Here is a 26,779-nt window from a genome sequence, read left to right as displayed (position 1 = left end):
AGTTTAAAAAGGTCTTTGTATAGTCCCAGTGATTGTTAAAGCTTCAGCTTCTGTGAATAAATGTCAAGGGTTGTTCGTGGTGATTTGTTTGCTGAGGGGTTTTTGTTTTGGGTGTTCAGGGTTTGTTTTATTTTTTTTTTTTTCAGAGTACTGTGAACTTCTGTGTAGTGGGTGCTCAAGACACACAAGAAAAGCTTTTTCTACCCCTTCACCTTAAGGTTTTGAGACCATAGAAAGTACAGAAATGAGGGCAGGATTTACATTTGAAAACATGTTGCTATAGAATATTTATGCTGCTAATCCAAAAGCAAGTACTGTATGAATAGTTTTTCTGATTTTAATTATCTCAATTTTTTAAATATGTAGTCAAATAAAGATGCATGCTGTATGAATACATTGCTGATGTTGTGGGATATTAGAAGTAGTGCTTATAAGACAGTACTGATGTTTTAGCAGTACCCCTTCTCAGGATTTGTGTATCATGCCCTTTAAGCTTCTGTTCACCTTTTCCTGTAAGTAGTGTCCAAATTTCAGTGTATTGTTTGAACTACTTGGTGTTTATACTAGATGACCTTAAAAGATCCTTTCTAACCCAAACTGCTCTATGGTTCTGTCAAGTAATCTGCTTTCTGCTACCCCATTCAGGATCACTCTGCATTTAATCTCTTTAGGCTGTCTTAATTTTAGAAGAATAGTGTTTTGCTCTGTGGTGCCTTTTTTTTTTCTAGACCAAACGTAACCAAATCTTTTCTCCCCCATTATTTTGTGCTTGTTCTTCCATGAATGAGTGTTCAAGGAACTTTAAAATTTCTTGTAAAGTCTTCCTAGAGCAATCTGGAATTAAACCCACCAATTGAAATAGAGGTTTTCTTTTCTTGGGGGAGAATTTTTGCTTAGAACTGGAAATTAGTTTGTGGTTCATTTTGTAGGATGGCTTGGAAGGGACCTCTAAAGGTCATCTAGTGAAACACTCTGCAATGAGTAGGGATTTATTCAACTAGATCAAGTAATTCAGAGCCCTGACCATAAGTGTTTGTTCCTGGGGTGGGACATCACTCTGGGCAACCTGTTCTGGTGTCTCACAGACCTCATGGAAGAAACTGTCATTTGGTCTGGTATAAATCTGCCATTTTAGTTTAAAACCATTACTCCTATCACAGCTTGCCCCACTAAAATCTCTGTCTTTCTTACAGGTTTCCTTTAGTATTGGAAGGTCCCAGTAATGTCTCCCTAGAGTCTTGTCCTTTCTGGGGTGAGCAATCCTAGCATGCTCTGCTTGTCTTCGTAGGAAAAGTACTCCAGCCCTCTGACCATCTTTATGGCCTTTCTCTGGACCTGACCCAACAGGTCCATGTCTTTCTTGTGCTCAGTACGCCAGCTGGGCTTTCACCAGAGTGGCAGAATTACCTTCCTTGGGGGGAAAGGAGACAAACAACCCAATGTTCTGGCCTGTAGCAGTTAATAGGTTCATGTACCATGAAGTTGTGCAGCCATCCGATTTTTAGCATAAGCTGATTTTACTATTCTTGAATGTAAGGCAGCAGTTAAATTATTAAAATAGGATTAGTGGCCCCTGTATATCACTGGACATGCTGTAGTGCTTCATTTTTCTTCCAGTGAGGGGTCCAAAAGAACACAGTATTCAAGATGTGGCCTTACAGAGTTCAGTACAGGGAGACAGTTGCTTCCTGAATTTGGCTGGCCATATTTTGTGATACAAGCCAGGATGCACTTGGCCACCTGGAAACACTGCAGGCTCATGTTCAGGTAGCCCTGTCTTGCCCAGGGCCTAGCAGCTGTTTTGGAACTATTGTGGACCAGGGGAATCTGACTGTTTAATTAAAACAAGGCATTATGAAGGGCTGTGGCAGGTGTTGATGCAATGTGATTTCTGCCCAGTGCCCTGAATGTCAAGAAATTCGATGAAGTGCAGTAGATGGTGAAAATGACTTGGGATTCCCTTAAGAAGGGACTGTGGTTGCTAATGGGGCTCACCTACAGAGGTTACAGCTCCCTGTGGTCCTACCTAATGCCCTTATGGGTAACCAAGTTGATCTCTATCATTCAATTCACCCACTGGTGTATCTTGTTCAGCATGGTGTGCGGGGGTTAGTCCTCAGAGGGGCCGACCCGCCCTCAGCAGCAGTCCCAAGATTGCCGGCTACTGCAGCCCCTCACAACCCGCAATCAGGGGTACCCCAGCCTGGGCAGCCTCAACCGGAGTAAAGTAGCAAAGGAAGCAGAGAGAGGACTCTCAGGGTTGAGCAGGAGGTGTTTATTCTCCGACTCAGGTCCCGGGAGAGACACTGAGCCTGCTGTGCAACAACTTTTAAACCGAAAATAGGTGGGGTTACAAACTCCCAATAAGCGAACAGGGAGGAGTGGTCTCTCACATTACAACCAATAGGGAACACATGGGAGGAGTAATACATTAACATTGAACCAATTACAACTGCTGCAAGGATGAACTTTCTGGAACTGGGGATGGGATAAGGATGATGGGCATGAGCTTGAATTATATAACTCAAATGACTGACAGCTCAACTTAACTTGTAAACAACTTATTATGGGATAGGGGTTGTTATGGAAACGGGATTTGGCGGGAAGGGATGAGGGGAGAAGGAGCCATTTTGTTCAACTGGAAACCATATTTAAACTTTAACTGTTTTAACTAAAACGTGATAGAACATCGCGGAGCGCACCACCACAATGGTGTCCCTGCAGCTGCAGGCTCTGTGGCCCTAAACCGCAGTAGCAGCTTGGGGTAGAGGTAACCAGCACTGTGGTCAGATGGTCCTTCTCTGTCAGTGCAGTTTCCAGACATTTCACCAAGCCTCTGTAGTGTTTCCTGCAGTTGTTATGACTGAAGTCATAACTTAGCCTGGAGTCTCATAAAATCGGTTCATCAATTCAGCCTGTCCAGGTCCCTCTGCAGACCCTCCTTCCTGCCCTCCTGCAGATCAACACTCCTGCCCAAATTTCTGTTCTGCAACCCAGGGAGTATACACTTGATCTTATCCAAATTATTGATAAAGACAACAAACAGGACTGGTCTTAATACTGAGCCCTTAGGAGCCCCATTGGTGACCATCTGGGTGAAACTCATTTGCCAGTACTCTCTGGGCCTGATAAAAATATGAAGATTTTTATCTAGCAAAGCATCCACTTGTCCAAGCCATGAGCAGCTCATTTGTCCAGGAGAATGCAGGAGAGAACTGTCAACAGCTCTACTCAAGTTTATTAGAGTCAGGGGGCTGGGTACCTCGAGAACAACTGGTGGAAATCTGAAGGTAGCCTCTTGCTGGGGGAAAACCAGCGTGCCAGGTTGTATGAGGAACTGAGCAGCTCATACGTGGTTTTCAGGTGGGTTTCAAGTGTGCTGCAGGTGGTATTTTCATTACAGCCATCAGAGGGCTCTCACATCCAGGTCTGCGTAACAGGCTCTGGCTGTAGCTGTGAAATGTCAAAGAGCAATTGCACTGAAAGCATCAGTGATCCAGGTATGCTTACAGCATATAGACAAAGTGCTTACACTGTGAATAAGATTTCCCTTAAAGCTGTTTATTACATTTATTTTGAGCAACTGTGCAGAATGATTTGCCTAGAATATCATGGGGACCCCTCCAAAGTAGGTATTTTCCTTTTATTAGGTGGTGTACTTGTGCAGATAAAAATTATTAATACAGCACTAAACATTAGGAATGTTAACTGAGGTTGCTTGCTTGGTAGTCCTGATTTTACTTTCACTAGGGTAGAGATTTTTTGTACATAATTAAGCAACCTATTTACTGAATCTCTTCTAGGGAAAAGTGTTGCAGTGATGGATTGTGGTTTAACCCCAGCTAGCAACCAAGTACCACACAGCTGCTTGCTCTCCAGTGGGATCAGGGAGATAATTATTAGAATGGTAGCTAGAAAATTTGTGGTTTGTGATAAAGGCCTTTGTAATAGAAAAAGCAAAAGTCTCCCACACAGGCAAAGCAGAACAAGGAATTAATTCACTTCTTCCCATGAGCAGGCAGGTGTTCAGCAATTTTCAGGCCAACAGGGGCCTATGATGTAACAGTGACTGGGGAAGACAAATGCCATCACTCCAAATGTCCTCCACTTCTTCACCCCACCTTATACACCGAGCATAATATCTGGAACATCCCTTTGGTCAGTTGGGATCACATGTCCCTTCTGCATCTCCTTCCAGTTTCCCATACACGCTCAGTCTCTTCGCTGTCGTGGCAGTACAGGAAGCGGAAAAGGCCTTGGCTCAGTGTAAGCACTGCTCAGCAATAACATCTCTCTATTACCAGCACGCTGTTCAGCACAAAGCTAACATCCTCATGCTAGTTATTGTGAAGAAAACTAACTACACACAGGTCTTTATTGGTGAGACACTTCCTGTAAATGCTGGATTCCATGTGTTTCTGACAGTGAAATACTTGTTATGGTATTCATAAAACCTAAACTGCGAGTTGTGCTTATCTCACTGTTGCATTGGTTATTCCCTGACTTAGGAGAAAGACAGACTCTGAAATTACTTGTTTTCTTAGGCGGTGCGTGATAGTTTCATTAGTTAAAAGTGCAATTGTGTTAATAGGTTTTTCAAAGTAAGATAAAAATGATCAATAGTGGTGAAGTTTCCAAAATGCTATTTTAGTGCTGTGTTGCCTGTTAATAGACTGTGAAGTCTGGGCTGATGAGCTTTGTCCTGCTGTGGTTTCCTGAACTCAGGGCACAGCCCCTCAGAATGCCAGGCTCTAGAGGATGGGCAGCTGCTGTGCTTTGTGAATGCTCACACCAAAGCCTGCTTTTTACACTGAGACAGTACTAAATGTGACTGCTGGGCTGAATACAATGAAGCCTGGAAAGGGATTTTTTTTTTTTACTTCCCATGCTATATGTAACTTGATTGTATCTGTTCAGGTTTTAAAAAACAGCCTTTTAGGCACTTGATTCCATGAAGAAATACCTGTAAGAGCTTCAAGAGCCTTGAGCTGGTGAGTCAGTAGATTGAAATGAAAAATAATCCTGGAACTCATGCTTTAGTGAATCAAGGAAAGAACATCTATGTTCCTGTGTAAATTCAGTGCCAGTCCAGAAACAGTTCATGTCTCAGTATAGCTGAGCAGGTGTCTACAGACTCCATTTTCCTTAGCTTGGTGAGGAATTGAAGCACATCCAGTTCTGAAAGTGCTCTTATTCATGCTTAATCAAACTCATAGCAGGCCTTTAAGTTGGGTCAGCACTAACTGCAAGCAAGAGCTCCTCCAGGCAAGTCAGGTTTGGTTTAAAAAGTGAGCAGTAGACTGTATTCGTTCTTTAAATTAAGCTTTAAAACTGCTCTTTCAAAGAGAATTCTGAAATAAATGAGACTGAAATATTTTTACATTTTAAGCCTTCACTTTGGTCCTAGACTATTTGATCCATTTTTGAGAAACTATGCTCGAATATAACACAGATCAGTATGGTGACTGAGCTGGGTGCAGATGAAAGTGTAGGAATTCTTACAAGCTAAAGATACATGAGGAGTTCACTGTTCTTGTATTATTTCTTATTAACATTATGCTTTGTAATACTTCAGTGTGACCAGTCTGGCTTATGTCTGGTTTATAACCATCCTGGTTCTATTTCTGCCCGTTAATCTTCACACTGTGATGGACCCAGCTGTGCAGTCCATCTTGTACACGGAATGGTACCAGTTGCCATGACAGCACAGAGCTACCTACTGGTGGCAAAATAATAGGCGTGTGACTTCTTTGGGAAGTGTCACCATGTCATTTAGTCGTCAGCCAGCAGGTGGGGCATTAAGCTAACAGAAACCTGCCAAATACTGTAATTTATAAAATCTTTCTCTTGGGGAACACTACGGTTTGTCCTTTTTACAATAAAAGCTGTCCATTGCAGAATGTAGTGATTCTTATTGTGTGCTAATTAAATTTTTTGTTAAAAGATATAGCCGTAGGAAATGCAATGAGAAGGCTTTGTAGATTGCCAAAAAACGTGTTAGGAATTGTAGTGGGTTTGGAAGAAAGTCAAGGTTTGTGAGCAGGTTTGACACTGGTTCCAAGTTTGTCAACAGGACAGAGTTGGGTATTCCATAGGGAAGCAGATCAGGGAAGTTTGAAGCACTGCTGTATTACTTAGCTGAAAAAATCCATCTGTTTATTAGTAACTCTTTTCACTTCCTTTCTTTATTCTACAGTGCTTACAAATCAAATCCTTAAATGAACTCAACAGTATTTCAAAGGATTATAAGTCAGAAAAGGTTTTGTTTTTCCTTTCTGCTTTCAAGTAAGTCTAGTTTATTCCACAATCCCAAGAATTTGACAAGTACAAAACAACAAAAAGAAAAGCCTGTAGAGATATCCAAACTCGGTGTATTTTGAATCTACTAATTTATTCACCTTCTTTGTTCCCTTTTTTACAGTGGTGTTGAAATGAGTAAGAATATGAACCACTTCTTTAAACTGGATACTCATTCTTAATCTCTCTGTTCTTGTAAATGGAACACAGTAGTTGCCGGTGGGTGGGAACTCACATATGTGGTTTACCCTTACTTACCAGTGCTTGGTGTTACCTGCTGTTTTCAGTGTTTCCTAGGACCAGATCCCTCTAGGTTGGCTGGAGGAGGGGAAGTGGTTATCCAGCAGAAATTGTGGATAACTTAATTTTCAGTTGCTATGTCTGCTTTCCCTAGGGAACTATGAGCTCTATGAAATGTTTGCTTTCTTGGATGACATTTTCCAATATAAATGACACTTTATGATAGGGTATTATGAAGCCAACAGTGAACAGAATAAAAAAAAAAATAGTTAGGATTCGCTTACATATTTGCTTATCTTATTACAGAAACACCACTAAAGAAGTGAAAAAATAATAAAATATTATTTTGCTGGGTTGCTACACTTGATAAAGATTCTTAAATAGTCTTAGTTAAGAACTACTGTATGTGTCCGGTTCAAGGTTTGTCTGGTTCAGTATTGTATGTCATTATTGGAAACCTGTCTGTAAATGGAAGAGTAAAAAGGCAAAAAATAGATCCTTGAGAACATGGCTCAGCTTCTAGTAGCTTGTCTCTGAGGTTTTTGTCTTGGCTTTTATTCTTCCTTTTGGTATATATTGAAGAGAGTAGCAAAGTAGGCTGTACTAGAGTATTTTGTCATTATGTCATAAAACGCAGTTATAAATAAAAAGAATTGTATTTACTGCATGAGTCCAATAGGTTTTAATCCTTGCCTTTAAGACTTAGTAATATTTTCACCTAAATAACAATCCATTAAATTGTAACAAGCCTGTTAAAAAAAAAAAAATGAAGCTAACTTCTTTTATAGACAATTAGGATTCTTTAACAGATTTTTTGCCATAGTGAGTGTTCTGAAAAGGGCTTAAAATTCTGTATGGAAAAGCCCACTCCTGTGATGGAACTGCCTAAATAGAAGGCAGTAGTTAGTAATAGTATGTATTTATACCTGCAGGTCTCCAGAAGTACTCTATGTTTGTTGTGAATATGATAGTTTCAAGTTCTGTTTATGTGCTGCTTAAGCACCCAAAAATTTCCTCTATGCAGAATTAGAAGCAGCTCCTTAGGCCGCAGGACAAGTTAAATCAGGAAGGTTCTAGTGTATCTGATGAAGTATTGCCTGAATGAGATTTTTGTAACAAATGTAGGGGACATTTGTAGCTAATGATGACTCTGATTGTGTCCTGAAGCTTTGAGTTTCAGTGACAGATCCTGTTACAAGGTACTAGAGTGGTGTCAATCCGGGTGGCAGGGTTCTGTATTTTGGTAGGAGGTGATGTATCACCTCAAGCCAGCCTGCTTGACTCGTAAAATGCAGCTTCAGAAACGATGAAATTCATGTTTCTGTGTCTGTTCTCTCACATATGTACAAGCTAAGGATGAAAGAGAATTGTATTATAGTACTGTTAGTTATTTTGGAAAGAATGCTTTTCAATTGGAAAGCAGATGTCTCAAACTTAATTGGAAACAGAATTCTATCTTAGGTTAAGGACAGGGGCAGTTAAGGGAATTGGCCAACATGCCCATTAAGTGCCTCTGGTAAGATTGTGTGGGAAAGAGATAGGATCTCTGTCTTTCCTCATACAACAGCAAAATTTATTTTACTTTTGTCTGAATTAAGTAACATGGAGAGTTAAATTTCCATTTATTTGACATATTAGGAAGCTGAAGTTTGCTAACTTGATTTTTTGATACTACATTTTAGAAATCTTATTAAATGCTCTTTCAATCTTTGTGCTGCACTTCATACCTAGTGACAAAGAGAAGGTGGAGCAGTTGGGGAAAATGCATTGCTGTGATTAGTCACAAATGTCACTAGTGTTTTCTTACTGTGTTTTTTACCTGTCACAATATGGATATTCTTTAAATACATATACTTAGTAAAGTCAAGGATGGAACATAATGGTTTTGTTTTTCACTGTTCCCCAAGTGCACTGTGTGGCAAAGTCTAATGACTTGCAGCATGTTTTTTCACCTTACCATTCAAAAAAAACTAAACTAGTGCATGAAATACCAACCTTTGCAGTTACAGAAAGTTAGTCAACTAAAATATTTGTTTATTAGTACAGGTGCACAGGTTTGTTTTGTGTCTGTATGTAAATGCTAAAGGATACAATGTCCACATTTGTCTTGTTAGAATGTCACTCGCTTTGTTAAATCATCATGTGCTCAAGCAACTTCTTTTCATCACCATTGGCTTTCTGTCTTTGGTGTCATAAAGCTCTGCATGCTGAAATCACTTTCTTAATGGAACATTCTAGATTGGTATGATTTTACAGTTTTCAAAACCTGAAAGTAATCCATAGGTACTCTGCTTAAGCTTTTCACTTGATAACTGAGTCTCTTTGAAGCAGGCTTTTCTGTCCTGCACTGTTACTTCTAGTTGGATCTAGAATAGAAAGTGCTCTTTGGTACTTACTATTTACACTGCTTCTTAGGAGTCTGGATTAGATTGTGGTCCTTGTTCATATTCTGTCTTGTCAAACTTTATCTTTTAAGCTATACCTGATCCACTTACACAAAGGGATCTGAAAAGATTTTGCTGTGGAGGATGAAGCACTGTTTAAATAATTTTTGGTCTGAGATGTTTAAAGAAAACTTAGAGGTAGGGTAGTTGAGGCCACAGTGATACTTCTGGTGTATAAAACAATATACAATAGTTTATGTGCAACTTCTGTGAAATCCTAAGTTTGCAGAAGAGATTAATTCATTATAACTTGCTTTTTCATTAATTTTTCAGATTGTTTCATTAAGTGTTGAATTTCCTAGGACTGTATTTACATAGAGTTTATTTAGATGACAAATGAAGCAAACTCTTCTCAGAAGTTATTACCAATCGGGCTAGAATCAAGTGTTCTGAACTGTAAGACAGTAAACCCATTCTTGTCTTTTGCCTTGTCTAGTTACTATTTGTGCCATGGGAACAGCTGGGCTGCTTCAAATACCCATCTACATCTTCCTCAGGTGGGGAAGTGGAGATACAGGCACTGATCTCTTCTCTCTGATGACAATGACAGGACTCGAGGGAATGGCATGAGGCTGAGTCAAGGGAGGTTTAGGTTGGAAAAGATTCTTCACTCAAAGGGTGGTTGGGCACGGAAACAGCTCCCCAGAGAAGTGGTCATAGCACCAAGCCTCGTCTGAGTTCAAGAAGTTTGGACAACACCCTTGGGTACATGGTGTGATTCTTGGGCCTGTCCTGCGCAGGGCCAGGAGTTGGTCTTTGACAACCCTACTGAGTTCCTTCCAACTCAGGATATTCTATGATACTGTGAAATTCATGGAATACAACTTTTCTGGGGTGTATCTTACCTATCCATCTACTAGAAAGGTAATGGACTATTTGACACTTAGTAAAAATTGCATGAATTTTTGCATTATTTAAAGTGCCTGGTTGTCTAGGCCTTTTTCATATTAGTGAAATCTCTCAAATGAGAATCTCAGCTGACCTCATTAGTACAGCTGGGCACCAGGTATCTGGTAAGTGGAAATTCACAACTTGGGAAATGCTAAGAATCACTTTCCTTTATATGTGATTTAGCTTAATGCAATAGAGGAAGGGCAGAATGCAGTGATTTGTTCATAGTACTCTGTTAAACTACTGGAATGTTCAGGAACAGAAACATATATGAGCATGTATCTAACTCCTTATTAATGGTACTAAGTAGTGCTTAATCTGGATATCCAGAGAAAGGAAAAGGCACATAGTCCAGCTCCTTCAGTAGTTTAGTCTTAGCCTTCTGCACTGGCTTATAACTAGCCAGACCTTTTATAGAGGGCTTTCACTTGTAGGCTTTTGGAGTACCTATGCAAGAGAAACAGCTTGTGTTCTGTGATCTGAACAGGTCATAGCTTCTCTCATGCTTGTTAGAGTGGCCCTTCTGACAAGGAAAATTTGGCCACTGTTCTCATTACATTGAGCAGGAACAGCTTCAGTGCCAACTTGATAGAGCAATAAATCTCTCTCTCTCTGTCCTATGCAGAGATATGCACATATGTCCTATTTGGGGGCATATCTATCCTGTTTCTGAAGGTTCTTCTATAGCTTGGATTTAACCAAAATTATTAATGAGAGGAGAATGTGAAATCTGTGTTATCTGTCAGATGTGTACTATAACATTCAAGAAAGGCAAAATAAATAGGAATGAATTAAATAAATTGTCAGAAATTCTTAAATGTAGCTACAGTTTTCCTCTTGCTCCTACAGAGGCATATCCTGTCAATAATGCTAATGTGAAAAATTATATCCGCACAATGTTATATAACTATGTATAGTCTTCAGAAGTTTATATCCATAAATGCATTTTAGGTTTAAAGACTATAGAAAGCTTTCAGAAAGAGCTTCCAAGCAGAAGACTGATTATTAATTAAATCTAGCCTCTGCAGCTCCCGAGTAGTTGCTTTCAAATGAACAATAGAAGGACTTCAATAATAATAAAAATAATAATAATTTGCCCTGTGCCATTAAAAGACTGTAGCGGTAGGGCTCATGTCCAAGTTAGTCTCCTTGGGAAATAAAATGTGAGCTATTTTCAATAACTAATTGGGCTAAAATTGTGGACCAGTCTGAGTTGTAGGCTGCCTCTCTGCTCTGGAATCTTGGAAAGGCAAAAGTTGCTGCTGCTTCTGAGCAAGGGTCAGATTGTGTGCTGCTGCTGCTGGGACAGAAAGGGTTACACCACCATCACCATTAGCAGCTGGGGACTGGTCTGATTCTCTCTTCAGTAGCAGTATAGACTGACTTCTCCAGAGCTTTCTAGTCCATCTAACTTCTTCAGATTGGGAAGCAGTTTTCTGGGTATTTCTGAATAACACTTAGTTCTGAATAACACTTGATGGCATTACTTCTTTGCCATAAGAAAAGAGTCCATCAAAAACTGAAATTTTAAATTTCCACTCAAGCTTATCACCACCTCCGTGTCTGGAGTGCTTCAGTCTGTTGAAGACTCAAACACTGAAAGCTACAAGACATTCAAGATCTTGTGAGTGCAAGTCTTGGAAAAACAAATCAGAACCAGACACTGGCCAGACAGTTATAGATCCTTTCCTGGAGCTACCAGGTGGCAGTTTGCTTGGCACTAAGGAATTGTGAAACACTAACACTGGAGGAAAGGTTTTCCCTACCAATCATAGCAATTCATACTAATTGAAGAGGAGTACAAGGGAATGGAAATGAGTACAAGGGAATGATATATTTAGCATTGGTAAGACAGAGGTACTGTAGTGGTGTGCTTTTGGTTTTATCAGTTTTATGTATGTATTTCTTCCTTATTTTGTATTTTTTTTATAAGTTGTAATGGTTTGCCCCATGTCACCCATGTTCAACCCTTCTTGATTTTACCCCAACCCCAGTTATATGTCAATCATAAGTTATACAGCCCCTGGGTCTTGTCTGTCACTTTGGGGTCTCTCCCAAAAGTCTGGAAAGTTCCAGTAAAGACCCCAAGTGATTGGACAAGACTTCAGCTGTCTCCCCACCCAAGTTATCGATTTGTTATAATGTGTGTCATTTACCTGCAGAGCCATACCCCCCTTGGCCCCTGATTTGTCCCCAGTTAAACTCTTCCCTGAGTTCCTTCCCCCAATAAAAGATGTTACTTGGGGGGTTTCCTGCTCTTTTTCCCACTGCTTCTGCTGAGGGGTGTCTGCTGAGGCAGATACCCTAAACTCAGATTATCCCCACTGGGGGATGAATAAAGCCAGTAGTTAACCCTGAGCAGAGTCCCTCTTTCTTTCCTGCTGTCGTCGCTTGACTCCTTCGGGCAAACAAGAACCCAAGGGATGGGTGAGGTTCACGCTGCTACCAAGCCATGCCCTTTACTGTTGAGGTGTCAGGGCTGGCCGAGGCAGAGAGACAAGACACCTCTACAAGATACTTTCTACTACAAGACTCAAATACAAATTAGAAATCAAAAATGTTGTTTCTCAGCAAATAAGAAGTCTGATCATTAAGTAATTAAGATGTTTCATAGCACTTTGCCCTGGTGCTCCGAAACTAACAGTAACAATAAATGAGGAAAATATGCTAAATGACTTGTCTACCTCAAATGGAGCCTAGTTTTCTTGATTTTGCATTTTCTTTCATATTTTGTCTTGTTAATAAATTCAGTAGCTCTTAAACATGCTTCTGCAGAGTGGTAGACAAATAAAACTAATTTTATTTACTGATATTTTGGTATCTCTTTCTATTAACAGAAGTTAGTCAGAAGTAACTTAAGTTTTGCTGAATCCTGTTCAATGTGATGTTGCAGGTGTCTGTTGCCTTTTGACAGAGGAAACAAATTTTATTCTAAATGAGCTTTAAGTCTTTGTCACAACAAGTGTGAAAGCTGGAAAAAAGGGATGTGGTTACCTTGAATGCCGGAGACTAAGTTTGTAGTAAAAATAACAGCAACAGGCATTGCACTGTCGTTCAAAAAAAAAAAATAAATTGACTTACACCAGTGTAGATCTTTCCCAATTAGGTGTTCAAATAGTGCTTGGAATAGTGAAGTAAGGGGTTTCCTAGTGGCATAACTAGAAACACCTTGCACAAGACAGAAATGCTGTGCATGTGATTTCATGCTGCTTTTCACTATATGTAATCTTCTCTGCCTAGGCCAAAAATAAACACAGATATTTGGCCAAATAGAATTCTTCAATACCCCAGCAGTAGCAATTTACACCTATGCTGAACTTGCCTTACTCAGCTGCACCAGGACTACAAAGTGCAAATAGAAAACGTGATCACTCCTGCTTGCAGTACAGGAGGTTGTAGAGCTCTGCACTGCTAAATGTGTGGATTTACCAGAGAGATTACACTGATTAGACACAGAAATAAAACATTTAAAACTTTAACTCTTTTTAACTCACAGGACAAACTAATATTCCCTAATGGAGTGTCTAGAGGCAACATCTTACATCTTGGATTAAAGCAATAAGGTCCTTCAGTTGTTTATAGTTAAGTGGTTGTTAGAGTAGTATTTTATACTTAATTGCCAAGTCACTGTTTTGCAGTAGTTTATTGTTCTGCAGGGAGGTGTGTGTGTGTATATCTATCTATTTTTTTTTTTTAACCACAGCTCTGAAATGTCTTGTCTAGAATTTTTTTCACATTGATCAGATTTCTCATGGAAAGAATGTTGTCTGTTTTGGGAGTACCACATGAAATACCTTTTACAGATTATGTTCTAAATTGCATTTTAACAAGTCTTTACCAAAATGGCTCTTAAAGAGGCAAATAAGCCCAAAATATGTAAAAAGTGCATACTTAAAAAAATACATGGACACTAGCAAGCCAGAATTGAATTCTGAAATTCTCACAGTGGTAATCTAAAAGGAATAGTTTAGATGTACATCAGCATTTTAGATTTTATGCTATGTTTCAACTTGCATGAATTCGATAATTTCAATATTGGGACACCTAAATAGGTGATAACAGAGGTATTCTATTCAAGTAATCAATCTGCTGCTTCTCTAATATACTTTTGTAGTCAGAGGAAAATGTTCACATCAAAATTCCTATGGAATCAACTTTCAATTCCAGTTTTTCTCTACTGAAATGTGCAGGACTGTCCTAACGAGTTGTGTATGTAATGCTGGAATAGAGAATTTCAGGTTGAAATGGGATATCAAAACACCTCATATGTGATGGCTGTAAGTTTGCAGGCACGTCAGATACATGACTGTGAAATGGAAAAATGGTTGGTGGTACCTAGGTTTGTGCTTTGTGACCTGTTGTTAACACTAATTTGAAACACTTTTCATCTGTACAGGGCTGCTGCTTCATAACAATCTACAGACATCCAGGAATGTTGTTTTTCTAGTTTTCTTTATGTATACAAGAAGATTCTACACCAGCAAAAGTCTTCAATATTGTTAGACGTTCTTTCAATTCAATCCCTAAGGTGTAGATCTGCAATTTCAATGGTGTGGGCAAGGTCTGGTGCCAAGGATGTTCCTTCTGGAGCCATCTCTGACCTGATGTGTTTACAATACAGGGAAAGCTGCACTTTGACTTCTCCCTACACACTTAGCAATCCTTCCCCATATGCTTTAACAGTAGTAGTAGAAAAACAGCTCAATTACATGGCACCCTGATGTGACTGCATGCTGCTTTCTCACAAGGTTGGAAAGCCAGAGAAACTAATGAGTGGAGGAAAAATGATGGAGGACAAGGAAACAGGAAAACCTGTTTGTATAATTAAAAGAAATTGAGAGGATGAGACCAAAACACACAGAAGGAAATAGAAAAAGGAGACGAGGAAAATTCCCAGACAAAATGCGTTGCTAGTGTTTGTTTCAGAGCTTAGTGCCGGTAAAGTAACTCGATTTCTTTGTTTCCAATGCGTTGATGTTAGCTTTTGGCTACTGACTACTTGCTAATGGTGATAGCTGTGCTTCAAGAGGACTTGAGGCCACTGAAGAAATTTTTTTTGTTCCCTGATGGCACTTGAGGGAAAAGTGGGGGGAGTACTTTCAAATAGATACCATCCATCACAATACCAGCATTTAAGAGAGAAATATTCTGCACTTAGGAAGGAATTAATGTGCCAATGTAGTGCTTTCTTTATATATTTTTACATAATTTAATTTAGTTTATGCACCTACACAGTAGGGAGAGATTCTTAAGTGGACCAGGTGTAGCAAATGTATTTGTGTCTGCTGGGCACAAGGACTTCAAGCAGTTTCTGTACTAGTCAGGGGTGTTTTTAGGAGATGCTGAACAGGTTTCTGGCCTAATAAGGGGAAGTACAATAAAGGTGGTGCACAAAGTCCCAGACTTGGTTCATAAGCATCACATTTGGGCTGGATACATGTTTTTCTGGAGAAACAGGCAAGATGAGGGCAGAGGGTTGCCCCCTGTAAGAAGAGCAGCTAGAGTGTATGGAACTTTTGGACTGACAACCAGACTGGCTGAGAACACTAAGAATCAAAGGACTGACTACAGAAGGTGACAGTGGTGGATTACAGACCAGCTACTCTTGATGAAAGTTGATTAAAATAGAAACTCTGTGACATCTATGGGTCACAGATCCTGATTCTTGGGGAGGAGTGAAGTTTCCTGCCACTTGGATGAGTAACATGGTGGGATGGAAGCAGTCCAGCAAATTTCAGGAAGCTTTCTTGGTAGATATCCTGAATGAGCCAACCAAGGGTGTTGCACTAATGGATGTCCACTAACAAGGAAAAATTTTCTAGGAATGCGAGACTGGCAAGTCTGGCTATAGTTATGATCATGCAATGGAGCTCATTGAAGGGAGTGAGGATATCAAGTGTCTGGACTTGAGAGAGCACACTTTGGCTTATTTGAGGAACTGGTAAATGGGAGGCAACATTGAAAAGTGAAGGGAGCCTAGGAAAGCAGGCAGATTTTTAATGCAGCTTTTTCCCAATGCAAGAGTGGCACATCCAAGTAGGAAACCATGTTGATGAATCGGGATACCACCTATGCTAAGTGGGGAACACCTGACTGAACTTCATGGCAAAAGTATCATGGTGGAAGCATGAACAGGTTATAGTGAAGGAATTAAATATCAAAGCATGTAGGGATGGATGTAGACATATGCAAGGGCTTATGGAATTTCATGTTGCTCTCAAAAAGCTCTGTTAACAGTAAGGGGCTGGACAAGGAACACGAAGAGCTGTTGAATGTGAGCACTGATAAGGCTGATGTACACAGATCTGCCTTTGCTTTCAGTGACATGAACCATGTGCTTGGAGGCAAGATTGGAGCAAGCAAAGAACTACCAGCAATGGATGAGGATCAAGAGAGAGATTCTTCTGAGAACTTTACCTGGACAAATCTTGCTGGGCTGGGGTTCTCTGCTGTGTCTGAGGGTGCTGGGAAGATCTGACTGATGCTTTGAAAGCAGCTGCTCCCTGTGCCATCAAGCCTTACCAAATGTTTGCCACTTTTGATAAAATGTAGGCATTTGCAGGCATAGGGATGGTAGTTCCTGCCATGGCAGCTTTAGTAATGTGCTCAGCACTGGCTCCTGATCTACTTTTTTATATGCTTAGGACTCTGTAGTCTGGGTGGGTGGGACAGCTAGGTGGGTAAAAAGCTGGGGTCAGACAGTTGCAGTTTAATGCATTGCACTTTGCCTGGAGGACAGAAGCAAGTGGAATCCTCTTGTATTTTAATATGTTTTTCAAGGACCTGGAGGAGATGACAGGATCTACTGTTGCCATGTTTGCACATGGCTGCATACTGAGGTGCCATCAAGCAGCTTCAGGGCTGGGCTACTGTCCAAAAAGGAAGTGGGCAGACTCAAGAACAAGCCAGCATGAACTTTTTGAAATTTAACAAGGAAAAACATTCAGCCTCTGGGAAGGGAGGACACCTTGCAGAGACTGAGACTTGGGACTGCCTGTCTGGGGAGCAGCTTGTTACAAAGACTGTGGGCAGGCTAGTAGGCTACATGATCATGGTCAACAAATATAACAAGAGCATGTCAGTAGCTCAGAAAAAGTGATGATCCACAGCTATTTGGCACTCATTAGGGCTCTTGTAGACCACATCCAATGTCCAGGTATGTCCTTCCCCTCTCAGAATCCAGTGCCAAGAAAGTTGTTGACAAGCTGTGACAAGCTTAGTGGAGGGCCATCAAAGCCAGGAATGGAGTATGTGTCCTGCAGAGGCTGAGGGAGCTGAACTCAGTTGACCTGGAGCTGGTTGGAAGGGACAACAGGTCATCTGGTCCAACCTCCCTGTTCAAGCAGGGTCATCCTAGAGCACGTGGCACAGGATTGTGTCTACATGGTTTCTGAATATCTCCAGTGAGGGAGACTCCAGAACTTCTCTGAGCAATCTATTCCAGTCTGTGGTCACTTGCACAGTAAAGAAATTCTTCTTCATATTCAGGTGGAGCTTCCTGTGCATCAGCTTCTGCCCATTGCCTCTTGTCCTAGTGGTTGGCATCACGAGGTTCCATCCTCTTCACACTCACCTTTTAGATATTTTATACACATTAATGAGCTCCCCTCTGAGTTGCCTCTTCTTGAGGCTGAACAGGCCCAGCTCCCTCAGCCTTTTGTTGTAAGAAAGATTCCCCAGAGTCTTGACTAACTTCACAACTCTCTTGGACCTGCTCCAGAAGTTCCATGTCTGTCTTGTACTGAGGAGCCCAGAAGTGGACAAAGTACTCCAAATGTGGCCTCCCCAGGGCTGATCAAAGGGGCAGGGCGACCTCCCTTGACCTCCTGGCAATGCTCTTCCTGATGCATCCCAGGATTCCCTGGGCTTTCTTTGCTCCACAAGCACACTGCTGCCTCATGGACAGCCTGCTGTCCTCAGGGACCCCAGGTCCTCTGTGGAGCTGCTTTCCAGTAGGTTGGCTCCCGGCCTGTGCTGGTGCCTGGGGTTATTCCCCCCCCAGGTGCAGGACCCATTTGCATTCTAGTGGCATTTGCCACTGTTGAACTTGAGATGGTTCTTCTCTGTCAAACTCCCCAACCTGTCGAGATCCCTCTGAAAGGCCACACAATTCCCGGAGGGATCGACCACTCCCCCCATGTATCATCAGCGCTGACCGTGGGAGCACCGGAGAGCCGTGCCGGGGCAGGGGGGGGCTGAGGCGGGCAGTGTGGGGCCCTTCCCGCCCCGGCCGGCGGGCGGAGCAATCCGCCTTTGGGCTGTGCCCCCGGAGCGGGGGGAGCGCGGCTGGGGCTGGGGCTGGGGCTGGGGCTGGGGCTGCGGCTGGGGCTGGGCAAGGGGCTCGGCTGCCGCTCGGAGGAAGAGGAAGTGGCCGCGGCTCCGGCCGGGCCGAGCGGGAGCGGAGTGCCTGCCCCGGGCTGCGCCGGCAAACTTTGTGCCGGGCGGCGGGGCCGTGTGGCGGGGCCCTGTGCTGGCGCGGCGCTGCCCCGGCACCTCCCTGTCGCCGAGCCGAGGGGGAGCGGCCCCGGAGCGCGGCGGGCGGGCACGGGCGGCAGCCGGAGTAGGAGGAGGAAGCGCTGTCAGCGGGGCCGGCCGTCTCCGCCCGCCGGGCATCCTTCAGCACCGCCGGGCTGCGCTTCGCCCGCCGCCTGCCCCAGGTACTGCCGCGCACGGCATCGGCCCGGCGGGGAAACTTGGTGAGGGGCGGGAGGGAGCTGCCGCCGGCAGGGTCGGCGCCGGAGCGGGGAAAGCCGCTCTGGGCTCCGGCCGGTCGTGGTGCTGTGGCTCCCGAAGTTGGGAGCGGGGCGCGGGCGGGCCGGGGTGCCCGGGTTGGGGGGCTCTGGAGCCCGGCCCGGGGGGGCAGTGCCGCTCCCCGTGGGCTGTGGGCTGTGCAGCCGCTCCGGAGGATCCCTCGCCGCGGTCCTGCCCGGGGCCGGAGCGGAGCCCGCCCGGGAAGGCGGCGGGGCGGGCGGGCGGTGCCGTCCTGTCAGCCCCGGCCCAGGGGACTGCCGGGCTGCCCGCGCCGGGGCGCTCCGCAGGGGCAGCGGCGGCAGTCGCCTCCAGCCGGTGCGATGGTTATCGCGTCCAGCCTCGCCGCGGTGGGGCAGAGCGGGGGAGGAGGGGGCTCTGAGGGGGCTCTGAGGGGAGCCCGGCCGCCCAGCCCGGCGCCTTTCCCCACACCCGGGCACCGGGGGGCGGCGTGCCCTGCCATCGTGCGGCTGCCGGGGTCTCGGATTCTACAGCCGCTGTTTTCCAATTTTATTGCCTTTCCAAGTTCTTGATATTGCTTCGGCACGGTTTTCTTACAATATAAAGAGGCAGGCTGACCATGGTTCAGCATTTGTACGTCTGAGTGTGAAATACATCTCTTTTCTCTCTGGTTTGTCTGAGTTCTTGTCACAACCCCCTCTTCTTACTGCCTGTGTATTTCTGGAAAAGGGGAATTTAGTTGGATGGACTTCACAGTTCTTCTTTGATACTTTCGGCTTGGTCAGATAATGAATGGGGGACATTTGTTCTCCATTTTGCCCGAGCTGGTTCCCCCGGGCCGGGCCGGGCCGGGCTGTGAGTGCGGGACAGGCGGCGGGGCTGGGCCTGGCAGGGGGTGCTGTGTACAGAGAATGCTGTGTTTAAAATAATGAAAATACACCTATACTTGAGATAATGTTCTTTAATGCTTTCAGCCAAAGTTTGGAAGCTGTGGTCTGATTGTATACTGCTTCAATTTTTATTCCCTTTAAAAAAAATATTTATTTATTTTATAAGAGAATAAACTTATCAAGATGTAGCTGGCCTCTAGCTTATCTTTTCATACATCTACTTTTATGGGTTTTTAAAAAAATAAACCCATTTCAGGTCCTGGTATTGAATATCAAGTTAGTGGCAATAACCCTCTTTTTTCACAATGCTAGTGGTCACGAATGTGTATTTAATTTTTGTTTCTTCCATGGAAAAAGAAAAGTCTTAGAATGAAGGGTTATTTTAGGAATCTAGCTTAACCTCAAGTAAGTTACATTAGACAAGGGGCTTTCCACCTCTTGAATGTTGGCATTCCCCGGTCTGAGAATGAAGCATGAAATGAGTATATACAGCTGTGATTAAATACCTAGGGGAGTTCTGAGCTGTGGTACTGGGAAACACAAATACCATATTGGGTATAATGAACTAGCCTTAGACTGTGGTGGAAAAGCTGGGGTCACAGACTTGTGAAGAATAAAAATCAAAGTTGATGAACTCTCTATTTGAATAAATAAAAAATATTCACATAACTATTATTCTAACCCTAACTTCATGTGAGATCCCACAACTTCACAACTGGCACTAGTGATCTACTTTTTTTTTTTTACCTTCCTCACTCAGATGGCTTGGGTTCTACTCCAAGGCAAGCTAGCAAAAGACACTAAACATAGGACTGTCAAGTCAGTAGTTTTGTGATTTACCATGATTTTACTCACTGTCATTAAACAGCTGTGCATACAGTGCAATATGAATGTGTTTCTCATGCCTGTTTTCTGTGGATTCAGAGTGGTTTGAGGTTAACTTTAAAAGAAAGTTGGGTTTATATCTAACATTCCTGTGCATGCTTTTGTCAGGTTAATTCAGTCTTTATTTTATTTTCTAAGCTGCTGTGATTTCTCTTTATGTTCTTGATAATAGTTCTCTAAGTCTTTCTTAGCAGCCACATTTGCACATGGTATGTTGGCATGAATTTTACCTGTGGACTGTTCAATGACATTAACACTTCGTTATCTTGACCAAAAATACACCACTTAAAAGTATTTTGTAGAAAGATGTGGTATTATCTGAATCTTTTCCTTTACTGAAAGACAGCATCGTGGTATCACCAAGTATTAAATATTTTGGAGGAGTGTTACAGGGCGATGTAGGTGGTGTGGGAAGCAAGGGTCTCTCACCAGCCCACTGTTCCTCACATTGCTCCCCACTGCTGGTGTGATGCTTTCCTTAATCCTCCACCAGTTCATTCTGATCCTGTTTGCTCCTCTTCCTCCCACCCTGTTGCTCTCGTGCCCACATACACCCACACAAACCAGCTCTGTTTCCCTAGAGAGGTTTAAGTGTGGCTGGTGGCAGGGAGCCCATGGAGGTGACTTGCAGGCCCAGGGACAGCGCTGAGCAAAGTGTGCTCTGCAGGGTCGAGCCCAAATGGGCGATATGAACCCTGCAATGAGAACAATAGCACCTCGTAAGGGTTTGTTGAAATCACGATATCACGCTGGCGTGTTACTTGACATGCTGCATGCTAGTGCTGTGCTTTCTTTGTGACTTGTGTTTACAAGACCCGTCAGGGTAGTCTGTTCTAACATTGCTGAATCCCTGTCATAGTTATCCATGTATTACTTTTCTTTCTTCCTTAAGCTTAGAAACTCTGGAAGCTAGACTAGTAATTGTCTTAATTGGCCAAATTATGTTTTTCTCTATTTTTTTGTGCAGTCAGTACATTTTCTTGTCTCCCTGGGAGACAGTACCAAGCCCAATGAAATAGTTTGGTTTTTAATTCTAGCAATTGGGGCTGCAGTTCATCATGACAGGTCTTCCAGAGTTGTTGGTATGAATCCAGATAACTCCTGATTTGTGTTCTGCTTCTGTTGAGTTGTGGTATCTTTGGCTTCTCCAGCTTGCCTTGGCTTCTGGCACATTTCATTTTATGCTGGTGTTTCTTGATGCGAGACTGTTCCTCTGCTGAACTTTGTTCCTGTCCCTTAAGCTCTCTGCTTATTCTACGTTTCCTTCTTTATTAGGTAATTCATCTCACTGTGTCTGGAAACCTTCTTATGAATTCTCTTGTCACTTCCTTGAGTTCCAAGTTCTGCAGATACTCATATTGTAGTTTAAACATGTTCCAGACCTCCCTTGTGCTTACATCCTCCGATTGCTCATTCCTGTTCATCTCACTAATGAATTCCTTAGTTTTTGAGATTTGCTTTTTGAAATTGAAAGCCTTAAATGCAGATTTACTTGGGTTGTTCTGCAGTTTAATTTAAATCAAATCAATCATAAAGGATAAATCTGGGATTATTCTTTCGCCAACCTTCCTGCAAGCTGAGATTTAGTTATCAGCCTTAAGTCTAAAATCCTGACAGTACTGGTCAAATTCGTAAGTATGTGGTGAAAAAAAAAATTGGTCAGCTGTAACATCTGACAATAGATGGGACTGATTTATGGTAATTGCTCCTTGTATCTATAAGTTTTTCAGAATATTTCAAATTGGTTGCTAAACATTAGTTACTTAAGTACAGATCCCTCCACACTAACAAAAATTATTGCAGTATTGAATATATGCTTACATATTGCCCTGGATAGTAATACTATATATAAAAAAAAAAAACACAAAAAAGCAAAAAACAAAACAAAACAAAACAGCAAAAAACAAACAAACAAAAAACACACACAAAAAAAAAGACTAAGTGGGTATCTCTTAGTAAGGAATTTCTCTTTTAGATGGTATAATCTCACAAAAAAACCTATGCAGTGGTAAGCCAGGGTGGGAAAAATGAAGAGAAGTCAGGAGCATGGCTCTTTTCTGGGAACTGACAAAGGATCATCCTGGCATCCTATTCTGCTTTCTTTGTTTACCTGTACACCCAGTTTGTCAGGTCTGGTGTTTTTAATTCTCTGCTTCAGTTATGCTGATTTTTTTGCCTTGTTATTCCTCTGCTTCATTGCTTTAACTGTGCTAGGAAAGGGACTTGACTATAATTTGCAGGTGCTCTCAGGGTTTGTTTAGAGCTGAGTGGGGGACTAAACACTCTGGTGTTTTGTAGACTGGGAAGGATGCAGGAAATAAGTGACCACATGCCAGCAAGTGAACTGAGCATGAAGTGCTTATTATTTTGAAAATGGAAAGGTCAGGATTGCAGGAGTGAGGGTTTAAGAAAATAAGCATGTCTCATCACTGCACAACAAATGTGAAGTCCTGTAATTATTTGTAAATGCCTTCCAGCATCCCTGTGAGGTACCTAAGTATTACTCATGGAAGGAAGAATGAAGATGAAAGGTCTTAACCAAAATCAAGAGAGGAAACCTATTAATACATTGCAGTTATCTTGTTTTCCAGCTGCTGCAGTCAGCAGTAAGAATACTATATTCTGTATTTTGTAAAAAGAACGTTAGCAGTAACCTAGGATATGTATTTTAAAAAATAAATTAATTCATGATAAAGCTAACAAAATACATTCACTTGTCCTGGCCCATAAATGATTTAAATATGTTAATGCAAGCAAGCTTGTTCTCACTAATTTTGCTTAAAAACAAGCTGACAAGCATTAATTTTCCATACAGCACAATTTCCTTGGATGCCATTGTAAGTACTAAAATTACCTTGTTCCTGTTTCAGCTGGTAGCATATTTCACTTACACATTTGCTAGAATATTCAGTGTAATGCTATATACTTAGCAGTTGACTCTAAGATTATAAGCATTTAAAAGAATTGTTTTGGAATTATTTTCAAATCATCCCTCTAAGTAGCCATTGACATTTATTCATTGATTAGTTGAAATAAACTATTTAGCCAATATGTACTTAGTTGATAAGCATCCCTTAAATTACTTATTCTGGTAATCTATTCAAGCTTCCATTAGCCATGTAGTTCTGTTACATTTCAGTGTAATTTTCATTATTATTCCTTGGAGACAGATTGCTATGGAGTTGCATGGAAGGATGGATCAATAAATCAGAAAATTAGCCTCATTTGTTCCCCAATATACCCCGAAAAGGAAATCAGATAGAAGGCAAGGGTTTTTTTGTTTTTCCTTCTTTTCTTTGTGCTCTTTTCCTTCTGAAAAGGAATCCTGGGACCTGAATCACTGTTTACAAGAAAATAAGTTGTTAGCTACATGCTATTATTTTGTCTTTTTCTTTGCTAATTCTGAACTTGTTGTGTTTCATCTGTTTTGAATACACACTAGCAATGTGAGAAAGCAGATTCAAGCTGCAAGAGAGGGTATTTTAGCAAAGCTGAGGTTCAGAGATCATCAGTTGAGAATCTGACACATCTCTAAAAGAGCTGTAAAAATTCCTATGGTGCATTCAAGATAAATTCATTCCCATGGATCACAGAGGTGATTAAAAGTGGAAATACTGCTGGCTTTTTTTTTTTTTTTTTTTTTTTTTTTTCTCTCTCTCTTGCTGACTACAATTTGTTGTAATTTTTTTGGCTTTTTTTCATGGCAAAGGATGGTACTGGGAGCGTTCAGGGGCAGGTCATTTAACATGCTGGGATGGGTTTCTGTCCTGTACCTCCAGATGCTCCCCAGAGCTCCTCTGCTCCTAAAATACAGAATGCAGGACAGTACTGGGGAGGAGGAGGTGGCAGCAAGAGGTTTATCCTGCAGCTTGTGAGTTGGGTGTTTGGGATGTATGAATCCTGGGTTAAATTTTGCAGAAGCAAGCTGCTTCTTTCCTAACCAGTGAAGGCCTTTGCTGTCCTTCACAAGAGAAACTGAGGAATTAATTGACTAGGCTTAGCTGTTGTTCTGCAGCTCAGCATACCTTCTATTCTTGATGCTTTGCAGAATTAAAGTGAAGATGCAGAGTAAAAAAACCCGGTCTGTTGTGAGATTTGGGTTTCAGTTCTGGTTTTGTCATCACGTGGCTGAACACATGAACAGTTTGAGATCAACAAGATCATAGAGCACATGTAAGATGAATTTGCAATCCAAGTGAGTTTGTGGACAGAGTTAGTTTTTCTGGCATGTGTAATTGGAAAAACCTGTAGCTAAATCATAATTTTAGGAGTTAATGTTCTTTATTAAATGTTACTTTTCAAGGGTTTTTTCCTAAGTATAGAACTTCTGAGTGGATAATTAATTTCTGCATAAATGGAAAGGAAAACGTTTGTCTTAGAACCTACTGCAGAGCAAGAAAAATTTGAAAATTTTGCAGTGTCTTTGAAGGATTGTTTTTCATTTTACTAAAAAGGGAATATTAGTGATAATATTTTGGTTTAATATGAATAAAAGTGGAATTCACATGTGGGTATAGAAAGCCAGGATAAATATATGTAGAATGGTAACCTTAAGCATGTCTTATAGCAAAGTAGTATCCCTTCTAAAAATGTGCGTTGAAGTAGATTTAGATTACTTGGAATGCATCAGCAATGAACGTTTTTTACAGCACTCTTTGATAACTGCAATGTAGAAGATTAAGAAGATGAATAATGTCCTGTTGACAAGTAGATTTGTAAGTGAAAAGCAAGGAGATACTTTCAGATGGTGGTGGGAAGACTCTGAATAGCACTACCTTTGCTGCAAATGAAAGGAAGAAAGTAATAACTGACGCTAAAAGCCTTTGAAAGGTTATAAAGCAAGCTGTCCCAGAAGGACTTTTGTGGGATAACTTTGAGCAGAACTTGATGATTGAGTGATGACGTGTAATACACACAGCATCAGTATATTTGAGAAAACTTCTAAGTATTCCTACCTCTTCTGTTAAAGTAGAAACTTTATTTTTTAAGATTTGTTTTCTACTGCTATAACACTTGTATTCTAATTACTGTGGAAAAGATTGTGATGTTGCGAAACTTAATTTTTGTCCCCTGATCTCTCATTTTTTTCAAGTGAAAGCGTCTTTTTCATCATCCTTTTCCATATGTGTGCTTTAAGTAACATAACTGGCTATACTTAGCAAAATGTGAGGAAGCCTTTATCCTCAAGGATACTGTTTGAAGTTTTAGCTAAACTGCACAGAGGTGAAAATCAGTCTTCTAGGAAGCAGTCACTCGGGAAATTAATAATAAAATACCTATGTTTTTGGTCCATTCCCAGTGGGCAGGTAGCTCATGCTGAATGAGTTGTGAGTTGTGTCTGTTCACAGAGGACGTTGCTCACATGGGTAGTGGGGGTGGAGGAATTTTTCTCCAAAGGGCTGAGAAAATGTGTGCTGGAGAGGCACAGCAGAGTGTCTGTGGGTGCTGCTGGAAGCTCAGGCTTTTATTTTTTAGCACTTTCACCCCAGTTTGGGAAAGAATGCAAAACTCTCTGTGATGTGAAATGCTGAGTCCCCAAGGCCTCCTTCTGCAGCCATCACTGTCTAAGAGTCCTGTGGATTTCAGACTATTTGTATAACTAAAGGTTGCAGGCACTGCAGCGGAATGACCTCTGAAATGGAATTTTTTTCCTTACAAAATGCTGTGTCCTTATGATGTGTAAGAATTACTGGGCCATTGCTGAAACAAGAAGTTTGGTACATTTGCTAACACTTACTGCTAGCTTAATTCATCACTAGCACAAGTATATTGCTAGATGTGTTCCATTACAGTTCATGGAAAAATACCTAGTGTCTTGTTAGGCTCATTAGTATGCAACACGTGTGTATGTATTAAAAATAAATAACATTTTAGACTGAAGCAAATAATACTGCACAGGCAAAAGAAGAAGCTGCTGTATATATGAAAGAATATTCCTTTAATGGTAATAGTTATCATTACTAAAAAAAAAAGGTGGAAAGTATCACTTTGGGAACATTAAAAAAAATCATGAGAATTTTTAAATTTAATTTTAAATTCCAAATTTAAAAAATTGAGTCTGCAAACCTCAATTTCATTGAAAGAAATGGTTAAAGTAGTTTTTACCTTTCGTTCAAAATAATCAGGGAAGGTTCTTTTCTGCTGGACGAATTGACCAAATACTGAAACTTCAGGAATACAGACAACACATCATCCTTTTTTCTCAATGCTAGAAGTCTTTATAGCGAATGTTTTTTCTGCCTCCAGGTTATGTGTGATCAAATGTTTACTATGTTACTTTTTTCAAGTCTGATGTGTTCTTCGGTCCTATTTTGATCTATTTATTAGGGACTTTGCAGGAAGATATAGGTGTGCATTTATGGACTTTGCACATGATAAGGAGGTGGGTGGTATTGTTTAGCCCAGAAAGACTTCCAGCTCCTT

The 26,779-nt window shown here is 41.5% G+C and overlaps 1 protein-coding gene across 1 annotated transcript in view; it reads left to right on the top strand.

The window, feature by feature from the left end:
• Window positions 1-18,432: 18,432 nt before the first annotated feature.
• Window positions 18,433-26,779, top strand: part of RFTN1 (raftlin, lipid raft linker 1) — a 97,545-nt gene continuing 89,198 nt past the window's right edge. Inside the window, exon 1 of the mRNA XM_083859097.1 lies at window positions 18,433-18,529. The gene's annotated coding sequence lies outside the window, so the exon portion shown is untranslated. The remainder of the gene's footprint in view (window positions 18,530-26,779) is intronic.

This window comes from Zosterops lateralis (assembly GCF_965231275.1).
Source record: "Zosterops lateralis genome assembly, chromosome: 1".
In the NCBI taxonomy this organism is placed as follows: Eukaryota; Metazoa; Chordata; class Aves; order Passeriformes; family Zosteropidae; genus Zosterops; species Zosterops lateralis.
The sequence above is the reverse complement of the archived record's forward strand: the minus strand, read 5'-3'. Positions and strand labels throughout refer to the sequence as shown.